The following is a 13,106-nucleotide window of genomic DNA, read 5'->3' on the forward strand; positions in this document are numbered from 1 at the left end:
AGAAACAGTGTACATGAAGAATGGAAATATTTGGAAGGAAAATAAATCTTTCTAATTACTGACTGGTGTTGGGGGAAGGCAGATGCTTCCTCTTAAGGATAGCAACTTACTTCAATGATGGAGTTCCTTGCTTTTTCTGCTAATAGAAAAGCCATCGGCGTTTTCAAAAGATGTATCAGTCAAGTTAGAATAAATAAATCAAGTTAGTATATATTTTGAAGGAGAAGGAAAACATAAAATTTACGTATTAAATATGACTTGCTGAATAACAGAAGTTAAAGAAATATTCAAAATTACCTAGGCTAACTACCTGGTAGTTAGCAATAAATATCTTCCCAGGGAATTTAGTCGAACACTTTAAAGTTTATATCAGAGTGAGAAGTATCCAAAGTAATACCCAAATAGAAGTGACATAAAGAAGCATGAATTTTCAACTACAATTTCAAAAAGTTTGAATTAAGATACTGTGTAAGGAGTCATATGGCAGAAAAAGTTCTGGCCAGCATTGAAAGGCCTGGATTTTAAAACTCCCTTTTATCTGTTTGCCACTCTAAGACCAAGTTTTCCCTTGTATATGAAATGAAAGCTTTGGACTAAATGACTTAAGTTCCCTTCCAATTTTCCTACTTTATGAATCTGCAAAATCTTACTGTTAAGAGAATGTATTCTCAGTCCAAGATTGATGTTCAAAATTCAGTTACTCTCCAGGATTCAAAATGTACACAGTACGGTCTCATTTTTAAAAGGATATTACATATAAAAAAACTTCTGGGAGAGCACACACCAAAATGGCAACATTTATTTAACAGATATTTATTATTGCTACCATGTGCCAGATACTGCAGTCTTCACTGTGGATAGCTCAGTGACCAAGGAGGACCTTGTGCTGGCCCTCAGGAGCTTAGGAACTAGTGGCTAGATCTCTGGGAGGCAGAATCTGCAATGGTTCTTTCTTTCTTTCTTTCTTTTTTTCTTTAATCACATTTCTGAAGTTTCTAGGTGTAACAACTTATTACATGTAGTCACTTTCTCTTATTATTTCTCTTCATAATAAGAGAAAGTTACCACTTTAAACGACCAATGTTTACAAGGTATCACATAGTCCTATTTCTTTGCAAACAATAATATACAAAAGAACACTCAGACCTCCAGGATTTTTAACAAAAACAAAGCAACTGCTTAAATCTATTCTCACAAGTAACAGGATTTGTACCTTTTATTGCTACTTTATTATTATACCAGATCTTTGTGGCAAGTTGACCAGAGGACCTGTTAATTCTAGATCCCATTTAGAGCACAGACGCATAAAAGGTTCAGAAGAAACTTTTTAAGTAAAACCATTACTGACAAACCTCAATTGTCATATGGCCCCTAGTGAAAATTTTATAGTGCTGTCTGTAATTAGATTTGATCGTAACTAGATTAGCCTCTTTGATGAGACCCTTCATCCTATCAAACTCCTTTCTGAAAAGTCCACGGTATTGCCTTCTTCTTGATCACTTGTTTTCTAGTTGTTGTTTATTAATCCCTGTTTAGTCTTGTGTGATTCACTTTTGTTGTCATATAGTTCTTCTTGTCTGAGGACCTGTTTTGAAGAAGTCAGAACTCCCTTCTAGCACTTGCAATGGTTAGGCTTTTCAGCCAGATACTGCTTTTTCTTATTACATTTTTTTCTCCTTTCCTTTCTAAGTTTTTTCTTCCTACGTATTTTCTTCTGAATCATCCATATAGCCATATTCCACATGAATTTCACTTGACTGTCATTTTATAAATTGTTATTGGGCTATTACAATTATTTTTCCCAATCTAATAATATATAGCTTCATAGATGCTTTCATTATTATTCTTTTTATTATTACTATTGCTATGATTATTAGTAATCTAGTATTAATATTTTAAATTCAGATATACTAACATGCAATATACTAATTATAGCCAAAAGGAATATATATTAATAACTGTGATGTTGAAGATGGCACTCAGTTATAATTATATATAGGTAATTATATCAGAACATTATTTTCATTTTTTAATAATCCAGGTAATAGTTTATCATTTCTATGGGCAGCCTAATCTGATATTTAATAATTTTGGAAAATTCAAGATGATATTTTAAAGATAGAATTGATTTATCAATCTGTAGAAGAGAGTTGTAACCACTCTTCTCTCGGTATCCTATAGTCTTCTGCAGTGGTGTTATATTATTTTGTGCCTAACATACATTCATCATGCTATAGTTTAAGCCTCTGTCATGATGTGCTCTAACAGAAGTAATATCTATATTTATCTGTAATTTTTAAGGGGTATTAGGTTAAAATTATACCTCATGTGACTTATCACTTAACTTTTTAATTTATCTTAAAGTATTTTCCAAGTCTCATAAATAAATACAAGTTTCTTGTGTAGACCTGAAGTCAAGCTAAGTATTATCTCTGCCCACAGGAAAATTTTAGTCTAGCTAGGGAAATGAAACAAATCATAATGACCCAAACTCGGTCAAAAGCCTCACTTAATCCAAGTACTTTTGGGTTGTACAGCATAAACTTCACATTCATTTGAACGTGAAAATGATCTGTCTGCCCTGGTCCAGACCCCATTTACCATCTGTATTGAATCGATTGACACAGCAAGTGTACCTGCCTCCCCTCACCACTTAGCCCAGCTTAGAGGACACGTCATGACATGTGGCAAGTGCTTTCTTCTGAACAACACTGTTGATGACTATTACTCTATACATTTTGCAGATAGAGAAATCAGAACCCTGAGAAATTAAGTTCTTTACCCAAGTGCCATAGTTAGGGCTCATTTGAGTCTAAGCCCCAATCTTTTCAATGAAACTTGGATACTTTTCCCTAAGGTATCACTACTGTCAGAATCAAGGTTCCTTTGGTAAATCCTCCAACCAGCCTCCTAGATATATCCATGGAAACAGCAGAATCTGATCGGTGCAAAGTTTATGGAGACCATTACCTTTTCAACATTCATAATTAAGGCATTTCTGAAGGAACTGAGAAAAATTTAGATCAATTAATTGTCACTGTGTAGAGTATTGTGTTGTGAAGGATTCTGAAGACTTGTTTGAGATCAATAGAAAATGGTTGCCATAATTAATTACTGATATTTACTATGGGCATAGAAAGGGAATGCAGTTGTATACAGTTCATGTGTTTTTTTTTCCATCCCTAATTATCTGTGCAGCAGCATACTTTGTACATCTTACATACAATATAATTCACTGACTTACGGTCACTTTATTTTTCACTCTTATCCGTGCTTCTGTCTACCATGACCCTCTGTTTTGCCCTCCCTTATCACACAACATTCTAATTTGTCTATTCATTCTTGCCATCACTATCTACTTCAAACAGTTCTTTTTATATCATTAAGGGGAATGATCTTTAACCCATTTATTTATTTTCTTTATGGAGAGGCTATAGTTTGTTACTTTGAATAGTTAGATATCATATGGACATGAAGAATCAAAGTTAACATATAGGAATAAGAAATAATTTATAGTCACAAAGAATTGAGTTGTGGTTACCATGGTAACCTTAACTATGAATTTTGAGGCTTTCTAAGGTAGAGAACTTAACCATAATAGCACAGAAACATGGCTTTTTCATGCTTAATAAGCTAGCCATATTACATATCATAATTGTGTGCAATAAATTACTTCTGCAAGGTAAAGAAACCTCTAAGATGGCAAATCAGCAATTTTTAAGGGTTGACTGCTTCTTCAAAATGTCCTATGGGTAGGAAAATAATATACCATCTACTACAAAGTGTCTTTTGGTATCTATGTAATAAGAGAAGTAAAAATAAACATTTGGGCATATAATAGTCTTGAAAATAAAGTCAAAGTTCTAATAAAATCAGAACCTGAGAGTCGGCAAGGACCTCAGAGAGACCAGCCAAAGCAGAAATGTGTTGTATGGATTCCCTAATAGATTACAGCCAGCCTTGGTTTCAACTCTTGCAAGAGAGACCTTATTTTCTCACCAGGCAGCCCGTCTCCTTGTTGTACAGATTGAAGTGTTATTTTAAAGTTGTTTCCTTGAGTCAACAATCTGCCTTCTTTTTGCTCTCACCGCTGATTCCTGCTCTGCTCTCTGGAATGACAGAGTGAAAATAATCCCTATACCAATGCTTGACAATTCTTTAGATATTTGAAGACAGCTGTTAAGGTTTTTCACTAGTCTGATTCCCTAAGGTTAACCTGTCTCAGTTCCTTCAGTTCTTCCTGTAGATCGTAGTTTCGTGACACTGCCAGCATCTACTGGTCGCTACCGATTGTAGATGTCTCTCTTGAAGGGAAGGAGTGCTGAATTAAGCAAAGTATCTTTTTCATGTGTCTATTACATTCCAGGCACTGGGCCAATGTGGTCTGATTATCTCAGAACAAAAGGACTACAACTCTTCATAATATTCTTTTAAGCTCTGTGGTCAGCACAACCTGCACAGTGTTTCACATGAACTGCTGTTTTCTCCTACTGACTTGTCCTTCCATTTTGTATGTCTAAAGTCCAGGGAGCAGATCTTTTTTTCCTGTTAAATTTCTTCTTGTTTTGATCTGATATTTTCTGGAAATATACTTTGGCAGGGTTGGAGGAGAAAGTGTTGAATCTTGAGGCTACCCATTGTTAACCTATTAAAATCTAACAATTATGTCTTCTATTTCCATGATGAAAGGATTGATTGGGACAGCTTCAGGAAAGGAATCCTCTGGTCTTCCATGTTTGCTCTCATTGCAGACTGAAAGAGAGATATTGCTGACACCCTTATCTTGCATTTTCATGCCTAGGCATACTTTATAAAAACCTTTGAAAACCACGATCTTGTTTAAACCTTGCAGCCACCTATAAGATTGATTTCAGCAGTCATTATATCTTTGTTTTACAGATAGGGATACTTCCAAGGCCACACAGCTGCCAAACGGTTCAGTGAGGACTATAACACACTTTAGCTCTTTCCCTCCTGTACTCTCACATCTTCCAGTGGGATCTGTACTCACCCTGAGGAGAAAAACAGTCTCTATCACTGCCAACAAAAATTGCCATCAAGTTTCAGACAACCTCAGGAAGGAAGGAATAGCCTCAGTATCCTTAACCTACCATGCATTAGAGCCATGAGAAACAAAGCTAGCAAAGACTTAAAAGTAATGTAGCCATCACTTTTTTGGCACTGATTGTTAAATAAGCTGTCAATACAACAAACTGGACTATTTTCCCACCTACATTACTGGCTTATCCATAAGGATGTTATGACAGTAATTCTTTTTTCTAAAATCCTTATATATCAATCTTAACATTTTATACTAATCAACCTAATAACTCTGACAAAGTAGAATAAAATATTTTGGAATGTTTTATCCTAAAGAAGCCATGGAAATAAAACCTTAGATTCTTTTCTAAATCTTAATCACTTACACAATAACGCTACCATTTCACAATGCATAGGTTTTTACTTTTCCAAAATGGCATGACTCTTATCCTTCAAGTCTCCAGGAATCTTTGCAGGACTCTGAATTTTTGGAATATTTCTCAGGAGACCTTAGACAACTGGTAAAAGTTTCTTTGACACTTCATGCTTTTGGACACTCAAACTCATTTGTAGCTAACAGAAGTTTCGTGTTACCTCCTTATGTACCTTGAGCGTACCACCATTGCTTCTATAATTTGTTCATTTTCCATTTTTATTTGGAAAAGTTGCCAAATATGAAAGCAAAACAGGGTCTGGATATTGTTTCTGAAATCTAGAAGCATAAAATCATTTGCCTCTAACATCGAGTCTAACCCTTCTTATTCTTTCTCCTGTTTTAAACAACAGCTGAAAAAGTCACATGAGCTATTCCAGTAACTTTCTTCAAATCCTCAGTTTATTCAGGGCTTTAATCTTTCTAATACCATTGGTGCACTCTTTTTTTGAGTTGACCCTTATTTTTTTCAGTCTCTTCTTCGCTTTTTTACACATCTTTCTAAACAAAAGATGTTAATCAGAAAGCGCCTTACACAGTCATACTGATTTTTTTTACAAAAGCCTCCTTGTTTTCTTTTCCTTTGAGATCTTTTCATTTCAATGCCATGTTTTGCACATCTCCAACACTCAAAGAAATGTTTTTAAAAAAGACAAGGAAAAATTGTCTTGCCCATCATATGCCATGTATCACTTTAGTCCTTAAGTTAAAAGTATACCTGTCCTTTCACTGAATTTTTTGAAGTCTGTTTTCCTAATTTACTACTTTTTTATGGTCTTTGAGTTACTGGCAAGTAAAAATTAGCTGAGAATATGGCCAAGGAAATCTTCATACTACAGACAAACAGTGTGATAAATGAGTGTGACCAGATGTTTTCCTTTTTGGTTTAAGCCGAAGAAAGCTGGAGAAATACTCTTCCCAATCCATACAGATTTCCTTTGGATAAAGCCTTGGCAGCACCAAATGGAGCTGGAAAGGTCTTTGTAAAAGTAAACCATTATTCAGTGACGTTTGATTACTATGATTTCCGTCATGCCAGTACCTCAGAACTCTTGTTCCATATGTTGGAAAACTTGAAGATGTATAGGAAGTATATTGAATTTCCAATGTGTACAGATTTGATCTATTGAGGACTTGATATTTTATCGGTAGTAAGGCCTAGCAGATTAGTCTTATCAGAAATCCTGACACGGAGGTTTCTGTAGATGTCTGCACGTGGGTCCTGAGACTGTGGAGTGGCTCCCTCAGGAGCTAATCAGTTACAGCGATGCTAACCAGAGACGAGGTTGCTAACATAAAGGTTGCTTCCACCAAAGTCTCTTGGCAACCTTGACAAGTTGTAGACAAAAAGGGACTGAAAGCCTGACAAATAGAAACTCATTTTTTATAGTCGGATCTTTGTGTACATGTCCAGTGATGCCAGGCTTGTAGGTTAGGAGACTCTTTCCATTTATTCCATCATTTGGTCTCTTTCCAAAATAGGATATGTTAGTCACAGAAAATGTGAACAAAAGCACCATGTTAGGGCCTCATAAAACTTTTTGATTTCCCTCATTCCGGAATTAATAACATGCCAGAATTGTGTATCTCTAACTCACCCGGAGCAATAGCAACTGCAACATCAGTGAACATTTCCTCCCTCCATGGATTTATAAAGTCCCTTACGTGCACTCTTATTTGATCCTCATAGCAGCCCTTGAAGGTAGATGTGACTATTCCCATTGTACAGATTAAAAAAAAACTGAGGGACGCCCGGGTGGCTCAGTTGGCTTAGCGTCTGACTTTGACTCATGTCATGATCTCACAGCTCATGGGTTTGAGCCCCACATCAGGCTCCGTGCTGACAGCTAGCTCAAAGCATGGAGTCTGTTCCAGATTCTGTGTCTCCCTCTCTCCTTGACCCTCCCCTGCTCACTTGCTCTCTCTCCCTCTCAGAAATAAATTAAAAAAAAAAAAACATTAAAAAATAAACACCTAAAAATAAAAACCAAAAACTGTGGTTCTTAAACTGTCAGTTACTTGCCTCAAGTGAAAAAGCTAGATAGTGACAACAGCACCAGGACATCGGTGAGCGCAGACCTTGTCTCATTTCAAACAGTGTGTTTCAAACAGTGTGTTCTTTTCTCTATGTCAATACTGTAAGGACATTTATGGTTTCTTTAAAAATTCTGTGAGAAAGACTCAAGAGATAGAGGCAGAGTGATATTAAATGAGGGCAGATTTAAATAACAGCGTCCTCAACGGGGGGGGTGGGGGAAATGGTCAAGAGCTGACAGAACAAAGGATTGGATAAAAACTAGCTGCTGGTAAGAATGCCAATGGCCCAGGCTCTAGAATTTGCTCTCTTCTCAATGGGTCTAGATCCTAAGATGAATTTAAAAGGCTGATTAGGACCTCTGGTTGCTGAGATAATACTCCATGGGGCACTGTGAGTAAATAAAGAAAAGTACAGATGATAAACAAAAAGATGTCATATTACATAGTCGGTATATTGGAGAAGCGGTAAGACAGAGGCCTTTCCAACTTCAACTTTCATCCTTTGTGATAAACTATCTGTCTTCCTGCCAGACCTTCTCATTCCTCTGCCTGCAGTATTCCTGTGGGAAGACTGTACAATCCTTTCCTGTTGCACTTAGAAATGGTCACGAAACTTAGAAGTTCATGTGTGTCTTCTGAGTGGAAGCTTTAAGAGCCGACCTGCGCTTGGCTGGGTCACTTTTCTCTGCCCAAAGAACAGCAACATCCAGAATGAGAAGAGAGCCCTTAGCCTATTCCTGGAGATAAGAAAATATGGAGGAGGGCTCCAGCTACCTTGCAGTGAGCGTATAGCACGAGTGAGAAACTTTTATGGTTATGACCACTAAAATTGGGGTTTTTCTTTTTGTCACTACAGCATAGCCTGACAGATGTATTCCTCTTTCTATGTGTTTATCCTAAAAACAACCTAGATAAATACTGAAATGCACACTCAGTCTGCCTTTTAATGATGATTGGTCTGTTCACATATTTGTTTTTTAAATAATAGACAAAATGTCATAGGAATGAAATATTTCTAAAAAATATGCCAATACAACAGAAACTGGGAAACTGAAAAGATACATGAGCAAATGTATGAGAAATTATCTAGATAGAAGCAGCAAAGTAAAGATCCGATGAAAAGTCACTGAAGTTTTGCACATAGTTAGTGCTTAGTAATTACAGATGCAGCAGATACCAAGTTCTTCAAAAACAGAGCATCTCATCAAGCAAAGCAAAAACTATATACATTTATGTAGGGGGGTAAAAATCTTCCCAGAAATTCCTTTAGTTCCAAAAATCTTTTCTAATTGTTCCTATTACACTTTAAAGTTCCCTGGTAATTCCAAAATGGTGGGTTTTTTTTTTTTTAGTCAAAAGAGCCTAGTTTACTTAAATTTGATATTGCAAACCTGAGTGTCACAGGGAATTAGTTATTTCTCAGTTTAATCTTTAGTTGTTTTCTTATAAGAAAAGAAATAACCTTGAGGTGCCTGGGTGGCTCAGGCAGTTAAGTGTCCAACTCTTGATTTTGGTTCAGATCATCATTCCAGGCTCATGGGATTAAGCCCTGAGATGTGCTCCATGCTGAGCATGGAGCTTGCTTGGGATTCTCTCTCTCTCTCTCTCTCTCTCTCTCTCTCTCCTCTCTCTCTCTCTCTCTCTTCCCCCCCCCTCTCCCTCACTCCCTCCCTCTCTGCCTCTCCCTCCCTCTGTCCCTCTACCCTGCCTGTACTCTCTTTCTCTAAAATACAAGAAAAAAGAAAAAAAGAAATAATTTCTATGTCTAAACTGATAGTTTTGCCAGTGGTCATTACCTGAGTTTTCATTTGTGCATTCTCTATTTAAAGAATAGATTTTGGTACTTTTATCTCATTACCAAAATTTGAAACTTCATTTCTTGGGGTGCCTGGGTAGATCAATCGGTTAAGCCTCTGACTTGGGCACAGGTCATGATCTCATCGTTCATGGGTTCGAGCCCTGCATCAGGCTCTGTGCTGATAGCTCAGAGCCTGGATCCTGCTTCAGATTCTATGTGTGTGTGTGTGTGTGTGTGTGTGTGTGTGTGTGTGTGTGTGTCTTCCCCTCCCTTGCTAATGCTCTGTCTCGGTCCCTCAAAAATAAATAAGCATTAAAAATATAAAATAAAAATTAAAAAACTAAACCTTCATTTCTTAAGATGATGGGATTATTTTACTTCAGTTTCTTTTAGAGTTAACATCAAGCTTGTGTTAGGAGATTGCTTGACCCACATGTTATATATGAAATCCCCATATCAGTATCAACAATGCCTCAAAACATTTCTTTCAATTGCCCCACGTTGGGATCTGTGCTGACAACTCAGAGCCTGGAGTCTCCTGCAAATTCCGTGTCTCCCCCTCCCTCTGCCCCTCCCCATTCATGCACTCTCTCTCTCTCAAAAATAAACATTAAAAAAATTTTTTAAAGAGAAAATGTCGGTCCTAAAGATAAACTCTGGCTATTATACACATTGCCTAAAGTTAGATCCGTATTGTATCACTTATTTTTCAGTGTGAAATCTCAGAGAGCCTCCAAGTTCTACACTATTCAGGGGAAACACTTTAAGTAATTTTGACAATAAAAAATAGAGCATGACGTAACTTCCCTTCCTACTCACCTTACACTTTAACTATATCCTCTTTGGAGTGTGAGGTATTGTCTGCAAGTACCGTCTTTAAATTTATTTCTTTTTTTATGACTCCATAGAAATCAAAAGTGTTACCTTCTCCACTTCTATTCTTGGTTCACTCACAGCACAATTTAATGTGGAAACTCAGTGTTTTTATTTAGGATGTGAGACTTGTACTTGGGCGTACACAGAAGCTTTATTGTAGAAGCTACCATAGAGCTCAAGAGTGAGGAAGCAAGTAGAATGAACAGGAAAGGTGAAAAAGCCAGTATAAAGGGACATGACACAGGCCACTGCTGTGAGCAACAGTCCTAAGTCCAGTGCGGCTTCCTCAGAAGCCTATATAACATTTCTCCCAGGATGGTCCTCCTGAAGGCAGGGATCTAGAACGAGGGTAGGCCTGCTATGTATGGCCCCTGGGCCAAATCTGGCCAGTATTTTTTTGGTAAATAAAGTTTTATTGAAATACAGCCGTGCTAATTTATTTATTGCTTATGGCTGTGTTAGGGCAAAAAGGACAGAGCTTAATAATTGCCACAGAGGGGCGCCCGGGTGGCTCATTTGGTTAAGCATCAGGTCCGTGATCTCACGGTTCATGAGTTCGAGCCCCATGCTGGGTTCTGTGCTGACAGCTCAGAGCCTGGATCCTGTTTCGGATTCTGTGTCTTCCCCCTTGCTCTGCCCTTCCCTGACTTGGGCTTTGCCCCTCTTCTCTCAAAAATAAATAAAACATTAAAAATGTTTTTAAAAATGGTTGCCACCAAAACTATGGCCTATAAGACCAAAATAATTGCTATCTGGCCCTTTTCTTTTTTTTTTAATTTTTTTGATGTTTTATTTACTTCTGAGAGAGAGAGAGAGAAAGCGAGCGAGCAGGGCAGGGTCAGAGAGAGGGAGACACAGAATCGGAAACAGCGTCTGGCCCTTTTCAAAACAAATTTACCAGCCCTATTCTAGAGCATTTATCTTCAAGCTCCCATCCACCCTTGCTGGAGGATTTCTTGAGGAGCTTTCTCTCTTGCCTGCTTCCCGGTCTTGCTCATAAGAAGACCGAGTAATCTTACAGAGCCGAGAAGCCTCTGGCTACATGTGGAAGTACGCTGCATGTGATCCAGGCTGGATACTGTCAGTGAAAGGTGAGCCTAAACTGGCACAGAACTGCCCCTTATAGCTGCAGCTGAAATTAACAGTGGACCAAGAGAATGTAAATCATGCCCCAGTGGCATCTACTAGTCTTGATTCCAAGATATGTTAACAACTTTGTGCCCTGGTAAGTGAAAATCTATTTACAGATGAAAACACTTAACTAATGAGGATCCTAAAAGAATGAGACTTTGAGAAAATTGACTTACTGATTGAGGCAATTATTACAAACTAATTGACTAGGGACTACTAATCCTAGCAATTTTACTAATATACAATGAGGTCGAGTTTCCCTAACCTCTCCCATAAATTATTTTTATTCTCTTGCAAGCCATTAACACCCAAACAGTTTTTATTTTCATTTAAAATTATTGTTCAATCTTATTTATTATTCCACTGCCAGAAATTTAAAAAGATTTTGTGGCTGGGGCGCCTGGCTGACTCAGTCTAAGAGCATGCAACTCTTGATTTCAGGGTCATGAGTTCAAGCCCCACATTGGGTGTAGAGATTTCTTAAAAAAAAAAAAAAAAAAAAGAACTTAAAAAAATTTTTGTGGCTTGGTATGTAATCTCCCAGATCTAAAACATTTTTCTATTGAATATGTATCTGTTTACATACATTCAAAATAAACTATACCAACTTTTAACTTTTTTCTCCCCAAATGTAATATACATTAGTCCTTCTTTCATATCAGTACAATAGAGTCCTCATTATTTTTAATAGCCGTATAGTATTCCATTCCATATACATACTTTAACTGATTCCTCTGATAAATGTGAAATTGTTACTAATGTTTTACTAATAATACTCAAAAAACAGAATAATAAAAACAAAGAAAGAATGGTGCTCTACATATCCCCTGAGCAAGTCCTAGTTTGTAAATACTAAACTCCACTAAATGGAACCAGAACTCCTCAGGAAATGGCTGATTCCAGTACCAGGACAAGAACAGTGAGCCTAGATCCTCTTACTGCACAGGAAAGTAGGAAAGTGTTCTGAAAATGATCAGATTGTGTCAAAAGGACACAGACGTTTACTTGAAATGGCTTCATTTCCCAAACCTGGTCCAAATTTGAGTACCAAAAAAATAAAGATATGGGGCGCCTGGGTGGTTCAGTTCATTCAGCGTCCAACCCTTGGTTTTGGCTCTTGCAGTTTCTGAGTTTGAGCCCTGCATCTGGCTCTGCACTGATGACGCAGAGCCTGTTTGGGATTCTCTCTCTCTACCCCTCCCCTCTTCTAGCTCTCTCTCTCTCAAAAGAAAGAAATAAATGTTAAAAAATAAATATTATATCTAAATATAATATTAATATTATATGTTAATAAAGATTATTTTATTGACTAAAATTAGAAGTCACTAGTCCATACTGGCAAAATCCAAATACATGCTGGAAAAGAGAAAGCTCTTCCTTACTGTGGAAAGCAAACCACATAGAAGGAATGATGAAACTAGAAAATCATCATTTGGCAACCATAAGGTTAACAACTGACTTGGGTATGAATCAACATGAGATACTAAAATTAGTGAGTGAAAGTTTGAGGAGTAACCGAATTTTTTTAGTCTCAAAGCATATACCCACAAAAATAACTATTAGTTGCAAAAAGAAATATGGTATTTTTACACTAGGAACACCTGGCGAACACCTTAACCAAGTGTTCAAAGTTAACGTAATCAGGAAGAAGATAGAACTGCCACATGTGCCTCCGGGTCTGATACACTAAGGGAAAGACTGAGTGCTAGTCCTATCAAAAGTGCATGACACAAACCTAATCGTGAGACTACATCAGAGTAACCCAAAGGAAGAAAAACTCTACCACCTACC

Source organism: Hyaena hyaena, unplaced genomic scaffold, assembly GCF_003009895.1.
Source record: "Hyaena hyaena isolate Hyena2069 unplaced genomic scaffold, ASM300989v1 scaffold_159, whole genome shotgun sequence".
Lineage (NCBI taxonomy): Eukaryota > Metazoa > Chordata > Mammalia > Carnivora > Hyaenidae > Hyaena > Hyaena hyaena.